At 42.4% G+C, this 12,917-nt stretch overlaps 1 protein-coding gene across 1 annotated transcript in view; it reads right to left on the reverse strand.

Moving 5' to 3' along the window:
- The window catches only part of LOC118382809 (nuclear receptor coactivator 2-like), a 248,574-nt gene that overhangs the window by 88,992 nt on the left and 146,665 nt on the right, over window positions 1-12,917 (reverse strand). The gene's annotated exons all lie outside the window — the stretch shown is intronic.

Consider the following 12,917-nt stretch of genomic DNA (forward strand, 5'->3'; position numbering starts at 1 on the left):
TAACAGGATGTAACAGGGGTCATGATGACAGTATAACAGGATGTAACAGGGGACATGATGACAGTATAACAGGATGTAACAGGGGACATGATGACAGTATAACAGGATGTAACAGGAGACATGATGACAGTATAACAGGGGACATGATGACAGTATAACAGGATGTAACAGGGGACATGATGACAGTATAACAGGATGTAACAGGGGACATGATGACAGTATAACAGGATGTAACAGGGGTCATGATGACAGTATAACAGGATGTAACAGGAGACATGATGACAGTATAACAGGATGTAACAGGAGACATGATGACAGTATAACAGGATGTAACAGGGGACATGATGACAGTATAACAGGATGTAACAGGGGACATGATGACAGTATAACAGGATGTAACAGGGGACATGATGACAGTATAACAGGATGTAACAGGGGACATGATGACAGTATAACAGGATGTAACAGGGGACATGATGACAGTATAACAGGATGTAACAGGAGACATGATGACAGTATAACAGGATGTAACAGGGGACATGGTGACAGTATAACAGGATGTAACAGGAGACATGATGACAGTATAACAGGATGTAACAGGGGACATGATGACAGTATAACAGGGGACATGATGACAGTATAACAGGATGTAACAGGGGACATGATGACAGTATAACAGGATGTAACAGGGGACATGATGACAGTATAACAGGATGTAACAGGGGACATGATGACAGTATAACAGGATGTAACAGGGGACATGGTGACAGTATAACAGGATGTAACAGGGGACATGATGACAGTATAACAGGATGTAACAGGGGACATGATGACAGTATAACAGGGGACATGATGACAGTATAACAGGGGACATGATGACAGTATAACAGGATGTAACAGGAGACATGATGACAGTATAACAGGATGTAACAGGAGACATGATGACAGTATAACAGGAGACATGATGACAGTATAACAGGATGTAACAGGGGACATGATGACAGTATAACAGGATGTAACAGGAGACATGATGACAGTATAACAGGATGTACCAGGAGACATGATGACAGTATAACAGGATGTAACAGGGGACATGATGACAGTATAACAGGATGTAACAGGGGACATGATGACAGTATAACAGGGGACATGATGACAGTATAACAGGATGTAAAAGGGGACATGATGACAGTATAACAGGATGTAACAGGGGACATGATGACAGTATAACAGGATGTAACAGGGAACATGATGACAGTATAACAGGATGTAACAGGGGACATGATGACAGTATAACAGGATGTAACAGGGGACATGATGACAGTATAACAGGATGTAACAGGGGACATGATGACAGTATAACAGGGGACATGATGACAGTATAACAGGATGTAACAGGGGACATGATGACAGTATAACAGGATGTAACAGGAGACATGATGACAGTATAACAGGATGTAACAGGAGACATGATGACAGTATAACAGGATGTAACAGGGGACATGATGACAGTATAACAGGATGTAAAAGGGGACATGATGACAGTATAACAGGATGTAACAGGGGACATGATGACAGTATAACAGGATGTAACAGGGAACATGATGACAGTATAACAGGATGTAACAGGGGACATGGTGACAGTATAACAGGATGTAACAGGGGACATGATGACAGTATAACAGGATGTAACAGGGGACATGATGACAGTATAACAGGATGTAACAGGGGACATGATGACAGTATAACAGGGGACATGATGACAGTATAACAGGATGTAACAGGGGACATGATGACAGTATAACAGGATGTAACAGGAGACATGATGACAGTATAACAGGATGTAACAGGAGACATGATGACAGTATAACAGGGGACATGATGACAGTATAACAGGATGTAACAGGAGACATGATGACAGTATAACAGGGAACATGATGACAGTATAACAGGATGTAACAGGAGACATGATGACAGTATAACAGGATGTAACAGGAGACATGATGACAGTATAACAGGGGACATGATGACAGTATAACAGGATGTAACAGGGGACATGATGACAGTATAACAGGATGTAACAGGGGACATGATGACAGTATAACAGGATGTAACAGGAGACATGATGACAGTATAACAGGATGTAACAGGGAACATGATGACAGTATAACAGGATGTAACAGGGGACATGGTGACAGTATAACAGGATGTAACAGGGGACATGATGACAGTATAACATGATGTAACAGGGGACATGATGACAGTATAACAGGAGACATGATGACAGTATAACAGGATGTAACAGGAGACATGATGACAGTATAACAGGATGTAACAGGAGACATGATGACAGTATAACAGGATGTAACAGGGGACATGATGACAGTATAACAGGGGACATGATGACAGTATAACAGGATGTAACAGGGGACATGATGACAGTATAACAGGGGACATGATGACAGTATAACAGGAGACATGATGACAGTATAACAGGATGTAACAGGGGACATGATGACAGTATAACAGGGGACATGATGACAGTATAACAGGAGACATGATGACAGTATAACAGGATGTAACAGGGGACATGGTGACAGTATAACAGGATGTAACAGGAGACATGATGACAGTATAACAGGATGTAACAGGAGACATGATGACAGTATAACAGGATGTAACAGGAGACATGATGACAGTATAACAGGATGTAACAGGGGACATGATGACAGTATAACAGGATGTAACAGGGGACATGATGACAGTATAACAGGATGTAACAGGGGACATGATGACAGTATAACAGGATGTAACAGGGGACATGGTGACAGTATAACAGGATGTAACAGGGGACATGATGACAGTATAACAGGATGTAACAGGGGACATGATGACAGTATAACAGGATGTAACAGGAGACATGATGACAGTATAACAGGATGTAACAGGGGACATGGTGACAGTATAACAGGATGTAACAGGAGACATGATGACAGTATAACAGGATGTAACAGGGGACATGATGACAGTATAACAGGGGACATGATGACAGTATAACAGGATGTAACAGGGGACATGATGACAGTATAACAGGATGTAACAGGGGACATGGTGACAGTATAACAGGATGTAACAGGGGACATGATGACAGTATAACAGGATGTAACAGGGGACATGATGACAGTATAACAGGGGACATGATGACAGTATAACAGGGGACATGATGACAGTATAACAGGATGTAACAGGAGACATGATGACAGTATAACAGGATGTAACAGGAGACATGATGACAGTATAACAGGAGACATGATGACAGTATAACAGGATGTAACAGGGGACATGATGACAGTATAACAGGATGTAACAGGAGACATGATGACAGTATAACAGGATGTAACAGGAGACATGATGACAGTATAACAGGATGTAACAGGGGACATGGTGACAGTATAACAGGATGTAACAGGGGACATGATGACAGTATAACAGGATGTAACAGGGGACATGATGACAGTATAACAGGATGTAACAGGAGACATGATGACAGTATAACAGGATGTAACAGGGGACATGGTGACAGTATAACAGGATGTAACAGGAGACATGATGACAGTATAACAGGATGTAACAGGGGACATGATGACAGTATAACAGGGGACATGATGACAGTATAACAGGATGTAACAGGGGACATGATGACAGTATAACAGGATGTAACAGGGGACATGATGACAGTATAACAGGATGTAACAGGGGACATGATGACAGTATAACAGGATGTAACAGGGGACATGATGACAGTATAACAGGGGACATGATGACAGTATAACAGGGGACATGATGACAGTATAACAGGATGTAACAGGAGACATGATGACAGTATAACAGGATGTAACAGGAGACATGATGACAGTATAACAGGAGACATGATGACAGTATAACAGGATGTAACAGGGGACATGATGACAGTATAACAGGATGTAACAGGAGACATGATGACAGTATAACAGGATGTAACAGGAGACATGATGACAGTATAACAGGATGTAACAGGGGACATGATGACAGTATAACAGGATGTAACAGGGGACATGATGACAGTATAACAGGATGTAAAAGGGGACATGATGACAGTATAACAGGATGTAACAGGGGACATGATGACAGTATAACAGGATGTAACAGGGAACATGATGACAGTATAACAGGATGTAACAGGGGACATGGTGACAGTATAACAGGATGTAACAGGGGACATGATGACAGTATAACAGGATGTAACAGGGGACATGATGACAGTATAACAGGATGTAACAGGGGACATGATGACAGTATAACAGGGGACATGATGACAGTATAACAGGATGTAACAGGGGACATGATGACAGTATAACAGGATGTAACAGGAGACATGATGACAGTATAACAGGATGTAACAGGAGACATGATGACAGTATAACAGGATGTAACAGGGGACATGATGACAGTATAACAGGATGTAAAAGGGGACATGATGACAGTATAACAGGATGTAACAGGGGACATGATGACAGTATAACAGGATGTAACAGGGAACATGATGACAGTATAACAGGATGTAACAGGGGACATGGTGACAGTATAACAGGATGTAACAGGGGACATGATGACAGTATAACAGGATGTAACAGGGGACATGATGACAGTATAACAGGATGTAACAGGGGACATGATGACAGTATAACAGGGGACATGATGACAGTATAACAGGATGTAACAGGGGACATGATGACAGTATAACAGGATGTAACAGGAGACATGATGACAGTATAACAGGATGTAACAGGAGACATGATGACAGTATAACAGGGGACATGATGACAGTATAACAGGATGTAACAGGAGACATGATGACAGTATAACAGGATGAACATGATGACAGTATAACAGGATGTAACAGGGGAGATGACAGTATAACAGGATGAACAGGAGACATGATGACAGTATAACAGGATGTAACAGGAGACATGATGACAGTATAACAGGGGACATGATGACAGTATAACAGGATGTAACAGGGGACATGATGACAGTATAACAGGATGTAACAGGGGACATGATGACAGTATAACAGGATGTAACAGGAGACATGATGACAGTATAACAGGATGTAACAGGGAACATGATGACAGTATAACAGGATGTAACAGGGGACATGGTGACAGTATAACAGGATGTAACAGGGGACATGATGACAGTATAACATGATGTAACAGGGGACATGATGACAGTATAACAGGATGAACATGATGACAGTATAACAGGATGTAACAGGAGACATGATGACAGTATAACAGGATGTAACAGGAGACATGATGACAGTATAACAGGATGTAACAGGGGACATGATGACAGTATAACAGGGGACATGATGACAGTATACATGATGTAACAGGGGACATGATGACAGTATAACAGGATGATAACAGGGGACATGATGACAGTATAACAGGATGTAACAGGGGACATGATGACAGTATAACAGGGACATGATGACAGTATAACAGGAGACATGATGACAGTGATAACAGGATGTAACAGGGGACATGGTGACAGTATAACAGGATGTAACAGGAGACATGATGACAGTATAACAGGATGTAACAGGAGACATGATGACAGTATAACAGGATGTAACAGGAGACATGATGACAGTATAACAGGATGTAACAGGGGACATGATGACAGTATAACAGGATGTAACAGGGGACATGATGACAGTATAACAGGATGTACCAGGAGACATGATGACAGTATAACAGGAGACATGATGACAGTATAACAGGATGTAACAGGGAACATGATGACAGTATAACAGGATGTAACAGGGGACATGATGACAGTATAACAGGGGACATGATGACAGTATAACAGGATGTAACAGGGGACATGATGACAGTATAACAGGATGTAACAGGGGACATGATGACAGTATAACAGGATGTAACAGGGGACATGATGACAGTATAACAGGATGTAACAGGGGACATGATGACAGTATAACAGGATGTAACAGGGGACATGGTGACAGTATAACAGGATGTAACAGGTGACATGATGACAGTATAACAGGATGTAACAGGGAACATGGTGACAGTATAACAGGATGTAACAGGGGACATGATGACAGTATAACAGGGGACATGATGACAGTATAACAGGATGTAACAGGGGACATGATGACAGTATAACAGGATGTAACAGGAGACATGATGACAGTATAACAGGATGTAACAGGGAACATGATGACAGTATAACAGGATGTAACAGGGGACATGGTGACAGTATAACAGGATGTAACAGGTGACATGATGACAGTATAACAGGGGACATGATGACAGTATAACAGGGGACATGATGACAGTATAACAGGATGTAACAGGGGACATGATGACAGTATAACAGGATGTAACAGGAGACATGATGACAGTATAACAGGATGTAACAGGGGACATGATGACAGTATAACAGGATGTAACAGGTGACATGATGACAGTATAACAGGGGACATGATGACAGTATAACAGGATGTAACAGGGAACATGATGACAGTATAACAGGATGTAACAGGGGACATGATGACAGTATAACAGGATGTAACAGGAGACATGATGACAGTATAACAGGATGTAACAGGGGACATGATGACAGTATAACAGGATGTAACAGGGACATGATGACAGGATGATGACAGGGGACATGATGACAGTATAACAGGATGTAACAGGGGACATGATGACAGTATAACAGGATGTAACAGGGGACATGATGACAGTATAACAGGATGTAACAGGGGACATGATGACAGTATAACAGGATGTAACAGGGGACATGATGACAGTATAACAGGATGTAACAGGGGACATGATGACAGTATAACAGGATGTAACAGGAGACATGATGACAGTATAACAGGATGTAACAGGGGACATGATGACAGTATAACAGGATGTAACAGGGGACATGATGACAGTATAACAGGGGACATGATGACAGTATAACAGGATGTAACAGGAGACATGATGACAGTATAACAGGATGTAACAGGAGACATGATGACAGTATAACAGGATGTAACAGGGGACATGATGACAGTATAACAGGATGTAACAGGGGACATGATGACAGTATAACAGGATGTAACAGGAGACATGATGACAGTATAACAGGGGACATGATGACAGTATAACAGGATGTAACAGGAGACATGATGACAGTATAACAGGGAACATGATGACAGTATAACAGGATGTAACAGGAGACATGATGACAGTATAACAGGATGTAACAGGACATGATGACAGTATAACAGGGGACATGGGGACATGATGACAGTATAACAGGATGTAACAGGGGACATGATGACAGTATAACAGGATGTAACAGGGGACATGATGACAGTATAACAGGATGTAACAGGTGACATGATGACAGTATAACAGGGGACATGATGACAGTATAACAGGATGTAAAAGGGACATGATGACAGTATAACAGGATGTAACAGGGGACATGATGACAGTATAACAGGATGTAACAGGGAACATGATGACAGTATAACAGGATGTAACAGGGGACATGACAGTATAACAGGATGTAACAGGGGACATGATGACAGTATAACAGGATGTAACAGGGGACATGATGACAGTATAACAGGATGTAACAGGGGACATGATGACAGTATAACAGGGACATGATGACAGTATAACAGGATGTAACAGGGGACATGATGACAGTATAACAGGATGTAACAGGGACATGATGACAGTATAACAGGATGTAACAGGAGACATGATGACAGTATAACAGGGGACATGATGACAGTATAACAGGATGTAACAGGAGACATGATGACAGTATAACAGGAACATGATGACAGTATAACAGGATGTAACAGGAGACATGATGACAGTATAACAGGATGTAACAGGAGACATGATGACAGTATAACAGGGGACATGATGACAGAATAACAGGATGTAACAGGGGACATGATGACAGTATAACAGGATGTAACAGGGGACATGATGACAGTATAACAGGATGTAACAGGAGACATGATGACAGTATAACAGGGGACATGATGACAGTATAACAGGATGTAAAAGGGGACATGATGACAGTATAACAGGATGTAACAGGGACATGATGACAGTATAACATGATGTAACAGGGGACATGATGACAGTATAACAGGAGACATGATGACAGTATAACAGGATGTAACAGGAGACATGATGACAGTATAACAGGATGTAACAGGGGACATGATGACAGTATAACAGGATGTAACAGGGGACATGATAACAGGATAACAGGGGACATGATGACAGTATAACAGGATGTAACAGGGGACATGATGACAGTATAACAGGATGATGACACAGGAGACATGATGACAGTATAACAGGATGTAACAGGGGACATGATGACAGTATAACAGGGGACATGATGACAGTATAACAGGAGACATGATGACAGTATAACAGGATGTAACAGGGGACATGGTGACAGTATAACAGGATGTAACAGGAGACATGATGACAGTATAACAGGATGTAACAGGAGACATGATGACAGTATAACAGGATGTAACAGGAGACATGATGACAGTATAACAGGATGTAACAGGGGACATGATGACAGTATAACAGGATGTAACAGGGGACATGATGACAGTATAACAGGATGTAACAGGGAACATGATGACAGTATAACAGGATGTAACAGGGGACATGGTGACAGTATAACAGGATGTAACAGGGGACATGGTGACAGTATAACAGGATGTAACAGGGAACATGATGACAGTATAACAGGTGACATGATGACAGTATAACAGGATGTAACAGGGAACATGGTGACAGTATAACAGGATGTAACAGGGAACATGATGACAGTATAACAGGTGACATGATGACAGTATAACAGGATGTAACAGGGGACATGATGACAGTATAACAGGTGACATGATGACAGTATAACAGGATGTAACAGGGAACATGGTGACAGTATAACAGGATGTAACAGGGAACATGGTGACAGTATAACAGGATGTAACAGGGGACATGATGACAGTATAACAGGGGACATGATGACAGTATAACAGGATGTAACAGGGGACATGATGACAGTATAACAGGATGTAACAGGAGACATGATGACAGTATAACAGGATGTAACAGGGAACATGATGACAGTATAACAGGATGTAACAGGGGACATGGTGACAGTATAACAGGATGTAACAGGTGACATGATGACAGTATAACAGGGGACATGATGACAGTATAACAGGGGACATGATGACAGTATAACAGGATGTAACAGGGGACATGATGACAGTATAACAGGATGTAACAGGAGACATGATGACAGTATAACAGGATGTAACAGGGGACATGATGACAGTATAACAGGATGTAACAGGTGACATGATGACAGTATAACAGGGGACATGATGACAGTATAACAGGATGTAACAGGGAACATGATGACAGTATAACAGGATGTAACAGGGGACATGATGACAGTATAACAGGATGTAACAGGAGACATGATGACAGTATAACAGGATGTAACAGGGGACATGATGACAGTATAACAGGATGTAACAGGGGACATGATGACAGTATAACAGGGGACATGATGACAGTATAACAGGATGTAACAGGGGACATGATGACAGTATAACAAGATGTAACAGGGGACATGATGACAGTATAACAGGATAACAGGGGACATGATGACAGTATAACAGGATGTAACATGATGATGACAGTATAACAGGATGTAACAGGGGACATGATGACAGTATAACAGGATGTAACAGGGGACATGATGACAGTATAACAGGGGACATGATGACAGTATAACAGGATGTAACAGGAGACATGATGACAGTATAACAGGATGTAACAGGAGACATGATGACAGTATAACAGGATGTAACAGGGGACATGATGACAGTATAACAGGATGTAACAGGGGACATGATGACAGTATAACAGGATGTAACAGGAGACATGATGACAGTATAACAGGGGACATGATGACAGTATAACAGGATGTAACAGGAGACATGATGACAGTATAACAGGGAACATGATGACAGTATAACAGGATGTAACAGGAGACATGATGACAGTATAACAGGATGTAACAGGAGACATGATGACAGTATAACAGGGGACATGATGACAGTATAACAGGATGTAACAGGGGACATGATGACAGTATAACAGGATGTAACAGGGGACATGATGACAGTATAACAGGATGTAACAGGGGACATGATGACAGTATAACAGGATGTAACAGGGGACATGATGACAGTATAACAGGATGTAACAGGGGACATGATGACAGTATAACAGGATGTAACAGGGGACATGATGACAGTATAACAGGATGTAACAGGGGACATGATGACAGTATAACAGGATGTACATGATGACAGTATAACAGGATGTAACAGGGACATGATGACAGTATAACAGGATGTAACAGGAGACATGATGACAGTATAACAGGATGTAACAGGGGACATGATGACAGTATAACAGGGGACATGATGACAGTATAACAGGATGTAACAGGGGACATGATGACAGTATAACAGGGGACATGATGACAGTATAACAGGAGACATGATGACAGTATAACAGGATGTAACAGGGGACATGATGACAGTATAACAGGGATGATGACAGTATAACAGGAGACATGATGACAGTATAACAGGATGTAACAGGGGACATGATGACAGTATAACAGGATGTAACAGGAGACATGATGACAGTATAACAGGATGTAACAGGAGACATGATGACAGTATAACAGGATGTAACAGGAGACATGATGACAGTATAACAGGATGTAACAGGGGACATGATGACAGTATAACAGGATGTAACAGGGGACATGATGACAGTATAACAGGATGTAACAGGGAACATGATGACAGTATAACAGGATGTAACAGGGGACATGGTGACAGTATAACAGGATGTAACAGGGAACATGGTGACAGTATAACAGGATGTAACAGGTGACATGATGACAGTATAACAGGGGACATGATGACAGTATAACAGGGGACATGATGACAGTATAACAGGATGTAACAGGGGACATGATGACAGTATAACAGGGGACATGATGACAGTATAACAGGATGTAACAGGGGACATGATGACAGTATAACAGGATGTAACAGGAGACATGATGACAGTATAACAGGATGTAACAGGGGACATGGTGACAGTATAACAGGATGTAACAGGTGACATGATGACAGTATAACAGGGGACATGATGACAGTATAACAGGGGACATGATGACAGTATAACAGGATGTAACAGGGGACATGATGACAGTATAACAGGATGTAACAGGAGACATGATGACAGTATAACAGGATGTAACAGGGGACATGATGACAGTATAACAGGATGTAACAGGTGACATGATGACAGTATAACAGGGGACATGATGACAGTATAACAGGATGTAACAGGGGACATGATGACAGTATAACAGGATGTAACAGGAGACATGATGACAGTATAACAGGATGTAACAGGGGACATGATGACAGTATAACAGGATGTAACAGGGGACATGATGACAGTATAACAGGGGACATGATGACAGTATAACAGGATGTAACAGGGGACATGATGACAGTATAACAGGATGTAACAGGGGACATGATGACAGTATAACAGGATGTAACAGGGGACATGATGACAGTATAACAGGATGTAACAGGAGACATGATGACAGTATAACAGGATGTAACAGGGGACATGATGACAGTATAACAGGATGTAACAGGGGACATGATGACAGTATAACAGGGGACATGATGACAGTATAACAGGATGTAACAGGAGACATGATGACAGTATAACAGGATGTAACAGGAGACATGATGACAGTATAACAGGATGTAACAGGGGACATGATGACAGTATAACAGGATGTAACAGGGGACATGATGACAGTATAACAGGAGACATGATGACAGTATAACAGGATGTGACAGGGGACATGATGACAGTATAACAGGATGTAACAGGAGACATGATGACAGTATAACAGGATGTAACAGGGAACATGATGACAGTATAACAGGATGTAACAGGGGACATGATGACATTATAACAGGGGACATGATGACAGTATAACAGGATGTAACAGGGGTCATGATGACAGTATAACAGGATGTAACAGGAGACATGATGACATTATAACAGGATGTAACAGGGGACATGATGACAGTATAACAGGGATGCTGTTGGTCGACTACAGCTCAACCTTCAATACCATAGTGCCCTCCTCAAAGCTCACAGTCCTCACCACCTCCCTATGCAACTGGGTCCTGGACTTCCTGACGGGCCGCCCCCCATTATATACTAGACACAGATTCTTAAAACAGGTTCCCTGCTGTATACCACTGGCCTGTCCCAGAGGGCCCTCACAGTCTTCTACAGGAGCACCGTCGAGAGCATACTGTCGACCACAAGGCTCTACAAAGGGCGGTACGACACCCTCCTGCACCCCTACTCCCCCAGTCACCTTCCTGTCCCCCTCCAACTCCCCAGTCCCCCTCCTACTCCCCCAGTCACCTTCCTGTCCCCCTCCAACTCTCCCAGTCCCCCTCCTACTCCCCCAGTTACCTTCCTGTCCCCCTCCTCCTCCCCCAGTCACCTTCCTGTCCCCCAGTCACCTTTCTGTCCCCCAGTCACCTTCCTGTCCCCCTCCTCCTCCCCCAGTCACCTTCCTGTCCCCCTCCTCCTCCCCCAGTCACCTTCCTGTCCCCCAGTCACCTTCCTGTCCCCCTCCAACTCCCCCAGTCCCCCTCCTAC

This window comes from Oncorhynchus keta, chromosome 28 (genome assembly GCF_023373465.1).
Source record: "Oncorhynchus keta strain PuntledgeMale-10-30-2019 chromosome 28, Oket_V2, whole genome shotgun sequence".
Taxonomy (NCBI): domain Eukaryota; kingdom Metazoa; phylum Chordata; class Actinopteri; order Salmoniformes; family Salmonidae; genus Oncorhynchus; species Oncorhynchus keta.